Genomic DNA, 8,618 nt, shown 5'->3' with positions numbered 1-8,618 from the left:
AGGGAAGCGAGGCTGGACCGGGGGTAGCGGCCGAGGCTGCAGCGGCGGACTGGAGAGCCCCCAAACGGTTGTCTACACAGGCCATATAGGACAGAATATGGGACTGGGCGTCGCGCTGTTGACCCAGTTCCTGCTGGAGGCTGGCCAACTGGGCGGCATTCCCTGATCGGCAGCCTGTAGGGCAGACAGGCGTGACTCCATGGACTTCATTATGGACATGATGCGCCCCTGGTTCTCCCGTAAAAAGAGCAACTCCTTTTGACCGGGAGCTGAGGCACCGGCGGGATCCATGGCCTGATCGTACTGTTAGCTTTACACTAGAAAAGACGGACTTCCCGGAGTGGACCCTCTGGACGGTGACACCGAGGGTCCCCGGAGGAGCAACCAGGTTGGTTGTTGGAAATGGGCCTCTATACACCTATGAAGATATTGCATTACAAACCAGATGTTTGCAGCTAGAATAGTCATTTACCACATTAACAATGTCTAGAGTGTATTTCTGAATCATTTAATGTTAGCTTCATTGGAAAAACCTGTGCTTTTCTTTCAAAAATAACTGGTGACCAGTAGAAGTGGCACTGCAGCGCGAAACGGCTGTCGTGCCTTCCACCCCTGCTCCCATCTTCCCAACACCGATGTTTTAAAGTATTGGAATAAAGAAGTTTTTTTACCGGTGAGTGTCATCTGCTTCTTTCAATTTTGGCATTAATTGTGGCTGATTTCTTTGAAGAGGCACCCCGTCTTAAGGAGCATTCATTGCTGTATATATGCTTGCAGCTTAGTTTACGCAACACCTGTGCATTGAGTGGGCTTCCCCACTGTGCGGATTTACACTTCTTTGGAGCTAAATTATTTTATATTTCATTCTGTTTTACACTGTGTCCCATTGTGGGACACTCATTTTGTGCAGGCAGATCGCTTATATGGCATGCAGATCTGCACACCATATAAGCTGTCAGCACTGCATGTAATTTCTCACTAACCTCAGAGACTTCCTGACATACACTGTGCATGAGATGAAGTCTTTGAACTCTGGTTACCCGGATGTCATCATGATGACATCGGGTTACCATGGGAGCAATCTAGACCCCACGTCATGCCACGGGGTCTCCGATCCAAAGGCAGAGGGGCTACCAGAGCTGCTCCCAGAATGCTGCAATCATGTTTTATCACAGTGTGCAGGGGGTTAGAGTGCTGGGAGCGGTCTGGTCCTTAGTGCCGGGTGTCAGCTGTGAGAATCAGCTGACACCTGTTCGCAATCAGCCGCGCTCCCCCAGAGAGCGCGGCTGAGCGCATATGATGTACTACTCTGTCCATGGGCATTAAGTCCCAGGGCACATGAATGAAATAGTACATACATTGTCAGAAAGGGGTTAAACAAATTATTTAACATTTAACCTCCCTTGACTTAACAGTAGAGCCATAATTGCGCTGTATCTGAATACTAGAGCAAAGGGAAAACAGAATTTCTGGAAGCAATAACGCAACTGCCCCACAACGAAGGTGAACTTTAATACAATGCTGGGAACAGGATAAATTGTTCAATGTATGATGCCAGACTCCTTCAAACATCACCTACCTGCTGGTGATCAGCGCTAAACAAAACCCAAGAAGCAAAATGAAGGGTTTTTTTTAAGGAGTCTCTGGGCTCATATGTGAATTGGGAATCTCTCTTATTACAGTCTCCAATTTGTATTGGTCTCATCAGAGCTTAATCTTAAATGCAGTTGGTTGGATGACTGCTGATGACCCTGAGGATTTAAAGGTGCTTTTAAGATAGTATCAGGTTCAACTTCAGCTGGAGGATTTGAAGCAACACTGAAGGGGGAGGAGGTTGTGCTTTTTCTAGATTCACCTTCCTTCTTTGATGAGGTGTCACTTATACTTAGAAAGATGGGCTGGTCTGATGCTATCATACTACCATTCAAATGAAGATTGCATTTCTTTGGTTGTCGATCTAGGTATCTATTGTTGTATTTTTGTAAGCACCAACTGCATCTTCCTTTCTTACAAACACAACCTCTTCAACTCCGGAACTCAACAAGCGGGCACGCTTCAAGGCACTGCATACACAGAAAAGCTACATAACATCTTTGTCTGTGACTCTTGGATGCAAATTATTAATGGTCATTTTTGTGCCTTCTAAAGGTCTAAAGACAAACTCTTTTGGAGTCGGCCCTACTGAAGAACTGGCCTCCTTTGTGACAAGTGTCCGTGACTCATTGGTTAAAACCTTTGTGTGGCAAAGTCTCATGCTGAGTAGACATGGGAGCTGTGTACGTATCATTCTGTACCACTTTAGTAAGAGGTAAAGTTTGCTGAAGAGAAAATGAATTTACAGACATTTCCGGCCTTTTTTTGCACAGTATTGGCAGCTGTGATCTTCATTTTCTTGGTGGGGATGTGGGAAAGTTCCAAGTCATCATCAATACCAACATCGTCCATATCTAGTACAGAGGAAATCTGTGGTTTCCCAGGTTCGTGGTTAACTACGTTTATTCGCATTCCTTTAACAGTGTTCGTTACACCTGAAGAAATAGTTTTCGAATTTGAAATTTTGATGGTCTTGGTAATATTTATGGGTGAAGATTAAGAACTTTGTGCCACGGGTGAGTTGATAGTTATGTCAGGTGTACTTTAAACTTAGTTTTTCACGAGCATCCATCAGTTTGGTTGGTTTTCCTCCAACACTGATCTGCTGCTTTCTAGGATTCAGCATCTCGCGAGCGTCTTGCACTTTACCTTTTATACGGAAACGTGAGTCTTTGGCAACCAATTTCTCACGGGCATCTTTTATGCCTACCTTCAGACGCGCATCTGCTACACCTGTCTTCTGATGGCCATCAAATGCATTCTGGTAATTGGTGGTGGGTAAATGACTAATCACTGTAGGCTGGATCATGGATCTCATACCTCTCATTGCCCCCCTGTTATTAATCTTGTACGTTCCCATTCCTGCCATCACCATTCCTTTTTTCTTGATCTCTTAATCCAACGACACATATTTCTGCTACAAACCTGCACCTTCCCAGCAGCAGTAGGAACCCACTTTATTGTTTTCAAGGGTGTTTATGATGCCCGTAAAAAAATTTTTTTACACAGTATGTTGATGTGTACCTAATAGGGGGAAATTTCTGTCAGCCCATACACTATGTGAATGGGCATTACAAGTATAGGAGACCCGCTCCTTTAAATTGGGAAATGATTTTTTGGAGGCCATCTTCCACGTCTCTTCAAACACCACCACTAGATCACCAGTGTGAACGTGTTACATGATGCAACGGCCACATTATTGTTTTCAAGGGTGGTTATGGTGCCCGTAAAACAAAATTTTTTACACAGTATGTTGATGTATACCCCCCAGGAGGGAATGTTTGTCAGCCCATACATTTAGTGTATGGGCATTACAAGTATAGACTGGCTCCATTCTAATGGGAACATTTTTTATGAGACCCTCCTCCACATTTCTTCCAAGGGGGATTGGGGTGTGTGCAAATTTGGGATAGCCCTTGCATTCACTACATAGCCAAGCAGTATGGGAGATCCAGTTCCTAATAATGGGAAATTTGGTTTCATGTGGCCATCCAGTACATTGGTTCAAAGGGTTATTGGGGTGCGTGTAACTTTGGGACAGGGAAGGCCTTGCATTCAATGCATAGGCAAACATTATGGCAGTACCAAATTTATAATAATAGGAACTTTGGTTTCATGTGGCCATCCAGGACGTCTGTTTTTTGTGTTATTGGGGTGCTTTCAAATTTGGAGCAGGTCCTGCATTCACTTCATGGACAAACTTTCTGGGAGTACAAAAATCATAATAATGTGAACTTTGGTTTCATGTGGCCATCCAGGATGTCTGTTCAAAGGGTTTTTGGGGTGCGTTAAGCTTTGGGGCAGGCCAGGCCTTCCATTAAATGCATTGGCAAAGAGTAAGGGACTACCAAATTTATAATAATGGGCAACTCATAAAGTCCTATGGATTCCAGTACCACCTTTATGCTGATGACACTCAGATCTACCTCTCTGGCCCAGACGTCACCTCTCTGCTGTCCAGAATCCCAGAGTGTCTATCAGCCATATCCTCCTTCTGCTCCTCTTGCTTCCTCAAGCTCAATGTGGGCAAATCTGAACTCATCATCATTCCTCCATCTCACAGATCTTCCTTACCCGACCTACCTATAACAATTAATGACATCATGCTTTCCCCAGTACTGGAAGTCCGCTGCCTCGGAGTAACCTTTGACTCTGCCCTGTCCTTCAAACCGCACATCCAAGCTCTTTCTACCTCCTGTCGCCTGCAGCTCAAAAATATTTCCAGAATCCGTCCTTTCCTCAACCCTCAATCTACTAAAATGCTTGTGCATGCCCTCATCATCTCCTGCCTCAACTACTGCAACATCCTTTTATGTGGTCTCCCTGCTAACACCCTCGCACCTCTCCAGTCCATCCTTAACTCTGCTACCCGACTAATTCATCTCTCTCCTCGCTACTCCTCCGCTTCTCCCCTCTGCAAATCTCTTCACTGGCTCCCTTTCCCTCAGCGTATTCAGTTCAAATTACTAATACTGACCTACAAGGCCATCTATAACCTGTCTCCCCATATGTCTCTGAACTAATCTCCCAATACCTTCCCTCACGTAATCTCCGGTCCTCCCAAGACCTCCTTCTCTCCTCCACACTTATTCGCTCCTCACCCAACCGCCTCCAAGATTTCTCCTGAATAGCCCCTATCCTCTGGAATTCTTTGCCCCAACATGTCCGAATATCAACCACATTCGGATCCTTGAGATGGAACCTGAAAACCCACCTCTTTAAGAAAGCCTACAGCCTGCAATGACCCCGCTACCCCCTCACCACTACCGGAAATATCATCTCAACCAACACCGGAACTGATGCAACCCATCAACCTACTGTCTCCTTCCCCACCATCCTGTAGCATGTAAGCCCGAAAGGGCAGGGTCTTCTCCCCTCTGTATCATTGTTAGTTTGCTTACTGTGAGTGATATCTGTAATTTTTATGTAACCCCTTCTTATGTACAGCACCATGGAATCAATGGTGCTATATAAATAAACTAGCTGAAGAGCCCGGCGCTGCCCGGGCATAGTAACTAACTGTGGTTAGTTATAGCAAATTATAATTATCCTCCATCCCATAATCCCGTGCCCATGTACCCATCATACATATCCACGATCCCATAGGCCTGTGCCCATATACCCATCATACATATCCTCTATCCCATAGTTGAGTGCCCATATACCCATCACACATGCTCCATCCCATAGTCCCATGCCCATATACCCATCACACATCCTCCATCACATAGTCTCATGCCCATATACCCATCATACATATTCGCCATCCCATAGTCGAGTGCCCAAATACCCATCACACATCCTTCATCTCATAGTCACATGCCCATATACCCATCATACATATCCTCCATCCCATAGTCCCGTGTCCATATATCCATCATACATATCCGCCATCCCATAGTCCTGGGCCCATATACCCGTCATACATATCTCCATCCCATAGTCCCATGACCATATACCCATCATACATATTCGCCATCCCATAGTCGAGTGCCCATATACCCATCACGCATCCTCTATCCCATAGTCCCGTGCCCATATACCCATCATACACATCCGCCATCCCATAGTCCCATGCCTGTATACCCGTCATACATATCCTCCATCCCATAGTCCAGTGCCCATATACCCATCACACATCCACCATCCCATAGTCCCGTGCCCATATACCCATCATACATATCCTCCATCCCATAGTCCAGTGCCCATATACCCATCACACATCCTCCATCCCATAGTGAACCATTATGACATCATAATAAGCGGCGGGGCTTGCAACCTATGATGACATCAGCGTCGCCATGGCAACCATTGTGACATCATAATGAGGGGCGGGGCTTAATACGCTCACACTTTTTCCCCAGTATGTAGCTAGGGGCAAAATTGTTTGGTGAATTGGAACGCGCGGGGTTAAAATTTCACCTCACAACATAGCTTAGGACGCTCTCGGGTCCAGACTTGTGACTGTGCCAAATTTTGTGGCTGTAGCTGCGACGGTGAGGATGCCTATCCCAGACATACACACATACATACATACACACATACATACATACACACACTTGAGCTTTATATATTAGATAATAATAATAATAGTAATAATAATAATAACTTTGGTTTCATGTGGCCATCCAGGACTTCTTTCCAATGAGTAATTGGGGTGCGTCCAAATTTGGGGCATGCCTTGCATTCAATGCATAGACAATAACAGTATAGAAGACCCACTGTTTAATAATGGGAACAACAAAGCAAAGCTGTCTGATGGCTCTCTAAGAATAGTGAGGACCAACTGCTGTCCCTTTAAGAATATTAAAGTCTGCCAAATGGCCCTCCTCCTTTAACATTCCCTCCTTCATAAATGAAACAGGATGTTGTCACGTTTCCGCCAGACTTAGGGCCTGCTGTTCCGGTCGCAGCCACTAGGAGGCGCCGGACCGCCACTTTATCGTCAGACTCAGGGACGGCTGTTCCTGCCTCGGCCACTGGACAGGGCCGTGGTTCTGTCACGTCAGGCTCAGAGCCTACTGTCTCGGCTTTAGCCTCTAGGAGGCGCCGGTCTGTCACGTCGCCGTTAAATTCATCTCCCATTAGCTGAGTTCGCTCTAAATAACCAGTACCAGGAATCTATCAAAACCACCCCGTTCTTCTGCAATCATGGTTTGCACCCACGTTTTGGTTCATTTTCGGCCAAGATGTCGGAGCTTCCGGGAGTAGAGAATTCCATACGTCACTTAAGGACAATCTGGTCGGAGGTGAACACAAACTTGAAAGGGTCCCAGGTCAGGCAGGCTTCGGCCGCAAATAAACGGAGGTCCACGGGGCCGCACCTAGGAGTTGGGGACAAAGTTTGGCTGTCTACCAGAAACATTAAGCTTAAGATGCCATCTGCCAAACTGGGGCCCAGGTTTATTGGTCCCTACGAGATATTAGAAGTAATTAACCCGGTAGCCTTTCGTTTAAGGCTCCCTCAGTCTTTTAAAATTCCTAATGTTTTCCACAAATCCCTTCTCAAGGTGTACCGCTCCCCAATTCATCCCGTCTAGTCCCCTCCTCCTCCAGTTTTGGTCAAGGGTGCCTTGGAGTACGAAGTCCAGGGCATCCTTGATTCCCGTTTAGTGAGAAAGTCTGTGCAATATTTAGTTCATTGGAAAGGCTATGGCCCAGAGGAGAGGTCCTGGGTCCCCGCTAGTGACATTCATGCCAAGGGGTTGATTAGAAGGTTTCACCTCCTTCACCCTGATAAACCAGGTTTTGAGGGTCCGGAGGCCCCTCTTGGAGGGGGGGTACTGTCACGTTTCCGCCAGACTTAGGGCCTGCTGTTCCGGTCGCGGCCACTAGGAGGCGCCGGACCGCCACTTTATCGTCAGACTCAGGGACGGCTGTTCCTGCCTCGGCCACTGGACAGGGCCGTGGTTCTGTCACGTCAGGCTCAGAGCCTACTGTCTCGGCTTTAGCCTCTAGGAGGCGCCGGTCTGTCACGTCGCCGTTAAATTCTGGGTCTGCTGCTCCTGTCGCGGTCACTAGGAGGCGCCATGGTTCGCCCGGGAGTTATGGTGCTGACAGAGTAAGGGCACCTGCGCAGGCATCTGGTGGACGCAGGCTCCACCCCTCTGTCAGTCATCAAGAGGTTAATGCATCTCCATCTGGCCTGGTCCTGGGGACGGTACTGATGACATCATCAGTCCAGGAACCTATGAGGGGTGACCTGATCCCTGAAATACCTTGGGACTGGTATTGCAAGCCACCGGATATATTCTTGGTTCCCCTGTGTGTTACTGTGTGAATTACTTTCTGACTGACTGACTTTGGCCTGGACTTCTGACTCTCCTTCTGCCTAACGATTCTGTACCTCTGCTACTCTCCTGGTTTATGACTCTCGGCCTGAATCTGACTCTGCTTCTGTCTACCGTTTTTGTACCATTGCTGCCCGACTGGTTTAGACTCGCATATCTCCACGTTTGTGTCCTGTATTGGAACACCTTTCTGGCGACCGTCCTTCTCTGGTCACTGCTCCTATTCAGACAGCGCCTCCTGGGCTCTGCTATAAATCCAGATCCCTGTATAGGGGTAAAGGGTATCAGTGTTTCTCGGGGTGTTGCCTGGCTGCAGCCCAGACCCGCAGGCGGACGTCACAGATGTGTCTAATAATGTGTCACACACCACATGACCAGATAAGGTTGTAAAGTGTTAAAATGACATTTCCCAGTTAATGCATTGGTCTTGGTTAAAAGCATTGCTAAAGTTGAAAAATGTTGACCCTCGCTCCCCGTAGCCTATCAAACAGTTCCAATATCAGGGGCAGAGGGTAATTATTCTTAACGGTGATGGTGTTAAGACCCCTGTAATCAATGCTATTCTTCTTTTGGACAAAAACCAAACCCAAAACTACCGAAAAGGACCCATGGACAGGAAAGACCAAGCAAGATATAATCTTCAATAGATACCTTTATTAGTATTATATCAGTAGTGGTATGAAATACCATAAAATTTATAAAAAAAAAAAAAACCAGTAAGTACAAGTGGGACAG

At 46.6% G+C, this 8,618-nt stretch overlaps 1 pseudogene; it reads right to left on the bottom strand.

Annotated features, from left to right (window-relative positions):
- Positions 1 to 1,704: 1,704 nt before the first annotated feature.
- LOC141087861 (polymerase delta-interacting protein 3 pseudogene) lies at positions 1,705 to 2,953 on the bottom strand (annotated as a pseudogene).
- Between the last annotated feature and the right edge of the window lie 5,665 nt (positions 2,954 to 8,618).

This window comes from Dendrobates tinctorius, unplaced genomic scaffold, assembly GCF_039654945.1.
Source record: "Dendrobates tinctorius isolate UK_male_01 unplaced genomic scaffold, ASM3965494v1 ptg000036l, whole genome shotgun sequence".
Classification (NCBI taxonomy): domain Eukaryota; kingdom Metazoa; phylum Chordata; class Amphibia; order Anura; family Dendrobatidae; genus Dendrobates; species Dendrobates tinctorius.
Note: the sequence above shows the minus strand (reverse complement) of the source record. Positions and strands in the feature narration are given on the sequence as shown.